The sequence below is a fragment of the Durio zibethinus genome, chromosome 2 (assembly GCF_047325235.1).
Source record: "Durio zibethinus cultivar Kanyao isolate XHJ-2024 chromosome 2, ASM4732523v1, whole genome shotgun sequence".
Classification (NCBI taxonomy): Eukaryota; Viridiplantae; Streptophyta; class Magnoliopsida; order Malvales; family Malvaceae; genus Durio; species Durio zibethinus.
In genome coordinates, this window is record NC_143163.1 from 30,362,768 (window position 1) to 30,372,754 (window position 9,987).

The following is a 9,987-nucleotide window of genomic DNA, read 5'->3' on the forward strand; positions in this document are numbered from 1 at the left end:
TCAATGATGATGAAATTTTACCAAAAAGGCAAGGAAGCGTGAAAACCTTGCATATAACTATGAAGTATAAAAGCCACACCATAATAAAAATGTTAATTAATAGCGGATTTTCCATCAATGTTATACCAATTATTACTCTGGCAAAGTTACCGATTGATCTTTCATACATGAAGAATAGCCACATGATAGTTAGAGCTTCAAAAAGAAAAATGATCACTGACATAGAGATTCTGCTATGGATGGGTCCTTGTACTTTTAATCTTGAATTTGAAGTCATGGATATTTCACCGTTATACAATTATCTTTTGGGGAGACCATGGATCCACACTACTAGGCCGTACTATCATTTTTGCATCAAAAAGGGCAATTTATGGTCTATGCAAAACAAGCAAGCATTGATGGAGAAAAAGAGCTGTTAGTAATTAAAACCCTAACAACCCTTTATGTGGAAGTTGTAGAAAAAGTGCTTGAATGCTCTTTTTGTGCCATTAAAGTTGTTAACACTATGTATATGGGAGAAGAACTATAGAAGTGATGGTTAAGCAAATTCTAAGAAAATGATGGTAGCCTGGTTTAGGTCTTAGACCAACATTGCTACGGATGGAGGAAACACTAGAGTTTATAAAAACCAAAGAGAGATTAGATTTGGGATACCAATTAATAGCTGCTGATAAGAGAAAAGCTATGCAAGAGAAAAGAGAAAAAAGAATGGCTTATCTCAAAAGACAACAGTTGGACAGGGGTAAGATGGTATTTTCATACCTTTATGACACTTTTCATTCTTGATGGTATGTTTACCCCAAAGTGTCAGAGCCAAGAGTACCTACAAAAGATGTCAAGGTGGCCATCTCAAGGTTATGTCTGGAGTTAAGAAATGAGGATAAAACAATGGTAATGGAGGATATCTTTTTATTTTTTTTCAATAATTGTGGAATGTAAAGATCGGTTTGTTTATTTTCATTATCCTTGAATCGAAATCCAAATGTCTCTATCTAAAGGCATGCAAAAAGTTTGTATGGGGTTATTTTTAGCATCATCAATAAAATGTCAAAATGCAATGCATTTTTCATAACATAATCTTTTTCATCCTATCCAATTCATTTTAATGTTTTTTCGTTCATCTTTCATTCTTGCCCAAATATCCATCTATATCTTTACAATTTTAATAATTTTCTGGTTTTTGAATATTGAAGATTATGGATTATCATGATGATTATTTCAGATTCAACTTTGAAAATTTTGTTCAAGTTAATGAGCCTGACGGTGAGGATTCAAAAGATTATATTTTGCTTTCATATTTGATAAGACTAGTAGAATAGTAGGAGAAAAATAATAAAACCCATCAGAAACTGTTGATATAAATAGTTTAGGGCATGAAAAAGATAAAAAAAAAATTCAAAATGGGTACATCTTTTTCACATGAAGAACGGTGAAGATTGAAGGAGTTATTCTAGAAATATGTGGACATGTTCACATGGTCATACCAGGACATGTCAGGACTCGACGAACATAAGTTGCCACTGATTTTGGGTTGCAAACCAGCATAATAGAAGTTAAGGCTATGAAACTGGAGATGCTATTAAAGATAAAAAAAAAGTTAAAAAACTGTTTGATGTTAATTTTTTAACTATAGCCAAACATCCTGAATGGGTTGCTAATATAGTCTTAGTGTCTAAAAAATATGAAAATGTAAGAATGTGCGTGGATTATAGGGATCTAAACAAGACTAATGTTAAAGATAATTTTCTATTACCTCATATTGACACTCTAGTTGACAACACAACAAAACGTTCAGTATTCTCTTTCATGGATGGATTTTTTTGTTATAATCATATTAAGATGGCATATGAGGACATGGAAAAAACAACATTCATGACAATATGGGAGACATTCTATTATAAGATTATGCTATTTGGATTGAAAATTAAATGATGATGGTTGCCCTTTTTCATGATATGATGCATAAGGGGTTTGAAGTTTATGTCGATGATATGATTGCAAAGTCTCAAAAAGGTAAAGATCATGTGAAAAACCTTAAAAAGCATTTTGAAAGGCTGCGCAAGTATCAGCTTAAGTTAAATCTGGCAAAGTGCATGTTTGGGGTGAAATCGAGAAAATTGTTAGGATTCATAGTTAGTGAAAGAGAAATTGAGGTAGATCTTGACAAAATTTAGACAATCACAAAATTAGCTCTTTCATAAACACAAAAAGTGGTAAGGAGTTTCTTGGGGAAATTAAATTATATCGCTTAATTCATATCTCAACTTATAACTAAATGTGACTCTATCTTTAAGTTGTTGAGAAAGCATGACCTTGGTGAACAAAATGCAAAATGCAGGGATGCCTTCAATAAAATTAAAAAATATATGATAAATCCATCAGTATTGATACCTACCATGGTGGGAAAGCTTTTGATCTTGTACTTAACCGAGAATAAAGCCTTTATGAGATGTGCATTGGGTAAAAAGATAAAACTAGTAAGAAGGAGTAAGCCATTTATTATCTAAGTAAAAAATTCACTAATTATGTAGTCCAATATTCACAGCTTAAGAAAATGTATTGTGCTCTAGTATGGACTACTCACCGACTCAAACAATACATGCTTTATCATATAACCTAGTTGGTATCCAAATTAGATCCTCTGAAATACATATTTGAAAAACCATCTTTGTCAAGTAGAATAGCAAGGTGGCTAATCATGCTCTTTGAATATAATATTATATATATGGCTTAAAAAGCTATTAAGGGGAGTATTATAACAGATTTTCTTGTTGTCGAACCACTAATGATTATGAGCCAATGAATTTTGAATTCCTAGATAAAGTTTTGATGGTTATTCTATCAATAGAAAAGGAAGAATCTTTGGTGACTACATTAAAAATGTTCTTGATGGGGCATTGAATGCTTTAGGATACGACATTAGGGCTATATTAATATCCTTAGACAGTGAGTGTTACCTCAACATTGCAAGATTATCTTTATACTGCACTAACAACATAGTAGAATATAAGGCATGCATCTTGGGTTTGTAAATGGCTTTAGATAAAAAGATTAAGACTTTAAAAGTCTTTAGGGATTTAGTGTTGATGATTTATCAGTTGAAAAGTTAATGGGAGATGAGACCCGAAGCTAGTGTTATATTAAATGTATATTAAGGAGTTGATAGAATGATTTGAAAACATCTAGTTTCAGCATATACCTCAGAAAGAAAATCAAATAATTAATGCTTTGGCCACGTTGTTAGCAATAATTAAACTGAATGCACATGCCAAAATTCAGCTTATCAAGAGATAGACTTTTGAATTTTTGACACATTATACAAATGTAGAGGAGGAAATTGATGGCCAACCATCATGAAATATATAAAGCATTAGAAATATCTCGAGCATGCATTAAAAAATGATAAATTTTTTTTGAAAAGATTAGCATTGGGATTCGTTCTTGATGGGATAGTATTGTACAAGAAAAACTGAGACCAATTATTGTTGATATGTGTTGTTGCTGTAAAAGTAAGAAAAATACTCTAAGAGTGCATAAAGGAATATGTGGAACGCATGTGAACAACCATATGATACAAAAATAAGTAATGAGGGTAAGATACTGTTGGTTAACATTGTAGAGTGATTGTATTAACTATGCAAGAAAATGTTATAAATGATAGACTTGCATAGATAAGATCTATGCTCCTTCAGTACCATTACATGTCTTTATGCCTCATGGCCTTTTTCTATATAGGGAATGGATGTGATTGGACCTATCATTTTGAAAGCTTCAAATTTGGCATCAATTCTATTTTGTGGCAATTGATTATTTTACAAAGTAGGTGGTAACAACATCTTATGTCGACATAACCCGATTAGTTATGTATAGATTCATAAAAAAAGATATAATTTACCAGTATGGGTTACCTAAAAAAATCATTTTTGATGATGCCAACAATTTGAATAATAAAATGATGAAGAAAGTATACACTCAATTCAAGATAAATAATCATAACTTAGCACCCTGCCATCTTAAGATGGGCGGAGCAGTAGAGGTCACTAATAAGAATATGAAGAGGATATTGGAGAAAAAGACTGATGCCTATAAAGACTAGTGTAAAAAGTTACCATTTACTTTGCTTGCATATAAAACATCACTCTAGACTTTTACTCTTCTTTTTCTTTGGTATATGGAATGGAAACAATTTTTCCAATTAAAGTAAAAATTCCTTCATTAAGGGTCTTGATGGAAGTATAATTGGAAGAAGCAGAATGGGTCCATAATCATTATGAACAATTAAATTTAATTGAAAAAAAAGGCTTGTAGCACTAAGTCACAACCAGATATATAAAAAAAAATGATAAGTGTACATGATAAAAAGATAAAGCTCAAATGCTTTCATGAAAGAGAATTAATTTTAAAAAGAATATTACCCAATTGGCATAAAATAGAGGAAAATAGACACCCAATTGGGAATGTCTATATGTGGTAAAGAAAACATTTTTTGGCACAGTACTAATTTGGAAGAAAATGGATGGAGATAAATTGCCAAACCATGTAAACTCAAATGTTGTCAATAAATTCTTTGCTTAAAAAAAATAAAAACAAAAACTTCAAAAAATGAGGATCTAGGTTAAAAACCTTAAAAAGGGCAATATGAGTTATAGAGAGAGATACCTAAGTTGAAAACTTGAAAGTACAACTTAGGTATAAGGAGTTAATTGAAGAAATGATTGAGCCATGAACTTAAAATGGAAAGATGTGAGGGCAGTAACACAAAAAAAGTGAAAGACAAATCATTATCATCAAATTAGGGGGCATGATTATAGTTCAATGGGTCAACATTAACCAGAGCTGTTAATAAGATAGCATTTTCAAAAAAAGGTTAAGTGTAAACAACCTAGATCCATCATGGTGTTCAGTATTGGAAAATTTGAAAGTAAATCCTTGATACCATTCTCATTTGCTCACTTTTCTCTTACTTTAAATGATATGTTTATTTTCCTTATTCCAACCAACTTGTGATCCAAGTTAACCAAAATTGCAATGAATACCTTTTGTTTTCTTTGTTCAAATCTTTTTTGTTCATCCATTGATTGAAAAAGATGTTATGTCTAGCATAATATTATTGGTAATGATGCATAATTCTCATAACCAAACTTGAAGCATACTCAAAGAAGGTTTTGGGATAACGAAGATAAACAAACAACGCTTAAAAAATGAAAAAAAATGAAAAAAAATGAATGAAATAGATGATAAACCAAACAATGTAAAATGAAAATGATGGAAAACAACATGATAAATGATGATTGAAAGAAGAAAGAATGAATAAGTGAAAAATGAAGAAAACCAATAAATGGAAAAATAATGATGATAAATGGTGGATGATGACACATTTGGGCAAAGTTTAATAGATAGTTACTGAAAAGATGAAGGCAAAATGATCAATAAAGAGAAAGAAAGAAGAATGTTTGAGTTGAGGAAAAAACTTTGATCAAATGAATATGATTTGACTATTAATGACCTAATTAGAATTGTAAACTTGGAAATAATTGTGGCCATGAAAACCTTATTTCCATAAATATAAGCGCATGATGTGGACAAATTTTTTGAATGACATGTGCCTTGATTTCGTTACATAGATTGCATGAATTTGATTATGAAAAAGCAAACACATTATCAGAAAATGAACACATTCCAAGAAAAACCCAAAAAGAAGAAACAATCTTTAAAGAAAAAAATCCTTTTCAAGGTCTCACATATAAGCTGAGCTTTTTTTCAAAATGAAAATTTTAAAGTTCCCTTGTCTATGTTTATAGGAGCCATTTTGAAAATGATATTTTTAAAGTTCCCTCGCCTACATTTATAGGAGCAATTTTCAAAATGAGATTTTTAAAGTTCCATTGCCTACATTTATAGGAGCTATTTTCAAAATGAAATTTTTAAAGTTCCTTGTTTATGTTTATAAGAGCCTTTTTCAAAGTGATTTTTAAAGTTTCATGCCCATGTTTATAAGAGCCTTTTCAAAATGAGATTTTTAAAGTTCCCTGCCTATGTTTATAGAAGCCTTTTCAAAATGAAATTTTTAAAATTGCCTACCTATATTTATAAGAGCCTTTTTCAAATCAATTTTTAAAGTTCCATGCCTATTTTTATAGAAGCCCTTTTCAAAATAATTTTTTAAAACCTTTGCCTATTTTTATAGGAGCCCTTTTTAAAATTAGATTTGTAAAATTCTCTACCTATTTTTATAAGAGCCCTTTTCAAAATGAGATTGTCAAAGTTCCATACCTATGTTTATAGGAGCCTTTTTCAAAGTAATTTTTAAAGTTCCCTAGCTTATGTTTATGGGTTACTTTTCAAAATGAGATTTTTAAAATTTTTTAGCCTTTAGTTTTCAAAACTTAAAAAACAAAAAAAAGCAAGCAATTGCCCCTTTCAATCCTAGTCTTGGATAAAATTGATGTTTTTAGTCTTTGCATTATTTCAAATTCTCAAAAACAAACAAAAAGGGGCAACTGTAAACACCTAACCTTGTCTGGTTATAATTTAGCCAACTTGAAGCTTCCAAAGTTTGATCCGATTAAAATCTAATATTTTTTCCATTTTCATAAGTTTTTAAAATCAAAATTGAGAGCAATTTGACTGAAATGCCTTAAGGTCAAACCTAGTTAAACTTGATTGAACAAAGTCAAATTTAGTAAAAAATTGGTCAAAATCAGTTAAACCGAATCAAACTCGAGTTAATTTTCAAAATTCACAACAAAATGGGGCTAATAGGGCTTGAAAATGATATTTGTGATTTTAACACAGTGAAAATTTTAATTGTACTTCGGGAAAGGTAAAATTACCATAGTATCTTTTAGGGGTATTTTTGTAATTTGATTTTCTTGAAGTTAAATTTTATGAAGCTTTTGGATTAGATTAAAATATTATTTCATGATTTTTAGTACATCAAAAACCTTGATTGCACCCCGAGAGGAGTAAAATTACCAAAATACCATTAGAGGTATTTTCGTAATTTCATTTTCTCAAGGTTAGTTTTTCATAAAACACTTCAAATCATAGTTTTAAATTATTTTATGATTTTTAGTGCATTAAAAATGATAACTGCATCTCAAAAGATGTGAAATTAACAAAATATCCTTAAAAGGTAATTTTATAATTGGAACTTCTGAGGTCGGTTTGCCATAAAAATTTTCATATCATAATTTTATATTATTTTAAGATTTTTGATGCTTTAAAATCACAAAAATAAAGAAGGGGTCATGATTTTCTAAGAAAATTACATAAAAACCAAATGTTTTCTAATATAAGGTAAAATAGTCTATTTACTTAGTTCCAACAGCATTAAAAAAGCACACTTTAGACATTATCATTCTTAACCAAGGGATCATCTTGAGGGGCTGGATCCAATGGTGAAACTTCGCTCATTGCAAATAAAACAAGGGAAAAATTATGGCCATTAGATGAAAAATCAATTTGAGGGTTGCATGATTTTTGCATGGTTTCTTTATCCATCCTTAAGGATTGAGAGGAAAAAAAAAGGGTTTTAGAGAGAAAGCATCGAGAGAGGTGAAAAATAGAAGAGGAAATGAAAAAAAAAAAAAAGAAAAATTAAAAGAAGCTTGGAGGAGGTATAATTTTTACTAGTGTTTTCTTTGCATTTCATAACATTCCATTACATTTTCATCTTGTTTACCCATTGATTTTTTTAATTTTCTTAAGAAATCCATAGTTGTTCATCTTTAAATCCAAGCTTGATTCAAGTTTTGATCTAACTAATCAATAATTGTGTTTAAAGCTAAAAGGATCAAGCAAAATCAAACAAGTACACCATTAAAATATTTATGAAAGATTTGGCCCACCTCCATTCCTTTCATGCCTGAACCTCTCTTGGCTCATTTTGAATGTTTTCCTTGATTTAGACTATGTGTATAGATGTTTGGATTATTGGTTTATTTGTTATTTGCATTTATTTTGGTTAGTGTAGTGGTTTGTGTATCATGTTTGGCTAAATAACTATGTTTTCATGATTTCCTTAATTGTTAGTTTTTACATGTTTGATGAAATTTCTCTTACGATAAAAATGCCTTCATATGATGATCACTTCGATGTTTAATGCATGATTAAGCTAAATGAAATGAAAGCATGATTGCGGAAATTAAATGGTGTGTTTGGCCAAGCTCCCAATGCTTTGGCCAAACCTCCCCTCCTTACATGGTGACTAAAAGTTGTTTGTTCAATATGTGTTTGCTTATGTTTTGGTATGATCTTTAAGTTTTCTATGTGTTTAATTAAAATTTCAAAGAATAAAAATGGTAGATTAGTAGGTTTTAGGTGGTTTTATGATTATTTGCATGAATTTCAAAACAAAAAAAAATGGTGGAATATGTCTTTAAATTTTTAAAATTCTTGTTTTTGATCCATTTTTAACTCCTTGTTACATACATGCTAAGCTTGTAATATATTTCTAAATATGCCTAGGTTTGTAATAAGTTTATTTTCATACATGGTCTATGCATTAAAGTTTACATTTTTATTAATGGCATTATGGTAATTTTGTCACTTTATTCCCATACATCAAAGTTTGCATTTTTATCAATGGTATTTTTGTAATTTTGCATCAAAATTTGCATTTTCATCAATGGCATTCTTATAGTTTTGCCACATACATTTCCTATAAAACCCCAAACCTAAAATCCAAACCTTAAACCCCAAATCCAAACCCTAAATCCCTAAATCAAACCTTAAACAAAACCTTGAAACCCTAAACCTTTAATCCCAAACCCCTAAATCAAACCTTAAACCAAGCCTTAAAACCTTAAATCTTTAACCTCAAACCCTAAACCCCAACCTTTAACTAAAACCCTAAACCCTAAACCAAACCTTTAACCTTAACCTAAACCTTAAACCCAACCCAAACCCTAAAAGACTAAACCAACCTTTAAACCCTAAAACCAATATTTCATCCCATTCATGTATTTGCATTTCATTTTATTTTGTTGTCAAATGCATTATTTAATTGTCATGCATTCATATTTTATTATTCATGTTTAATTGTCATGCATACATCATATATTATTATTATGTTCATGCATATTGCATAGGTATAAATGAAGTTTTTCAAAGAAAAGTGTTTTAAAATAAGATAATATCTTAAGTAAATATAACTTTTGAGAATTTAGCCTATATATAAGGGGACTTTCAATAGTTATTATTTATGTGAGGTATTATCTCATTTTATAGGGCAATTTGGAAAATCTTAAGTAAGATGCATTTTTAAAGCTCTACCTAAATATATGAGAGTGGAATAAGTATTTTGATACTTAGGATATTTCATTTTGATCCAAAAATAAATTATTTTACTTAAAAAAAAAAACTAAAAATGATTTGCCTTCAAAAGAAAAAAAGATTTGATTTTTGAAAAGGCTGAAAACCATATAAATGGTTGCTTCACATTTAGCTATCATTCAACAAGGATAATAGTAAGTTACAAAGTGATTATGTTTTATTCTAGATGATGGCAAAATTAGTTTGAAAGAGTTTCAAACATAATATGATTATTAATTCTATAAACCCATGCCGAAAACAACGAAAACAATTTTTTTCTTTGAGATAGCAAAAGAAGAATTTTAGATTAAGAAAGTTCAAAAGTTGAACTCTATAATTCCAAGCATTATTGAGAACAATAAAGCCATTGCATAAGCGATAGGAATCAAGGTCTTAAAAAAGATCCAAATAAGTTTTGAGGCATTACCATTTGATTATAAAAATAATCAAAAGAAATGGTACAAAAGTATAATGAGTTCCCATAAAGGATAAATTTATCACATCATTTCACTATACCATTACCCATGATTGCCATATGAAAGTGTTTGGTATTGGATACTAAGGCGATTGGTATTAGTGCAAGTGGAAGATAGTTGGTATTATGCCCTAAGACCAATTGGATTGGCTATGGGATACATGTCATATTATGCATTTCTATTATTATCAAAGGCA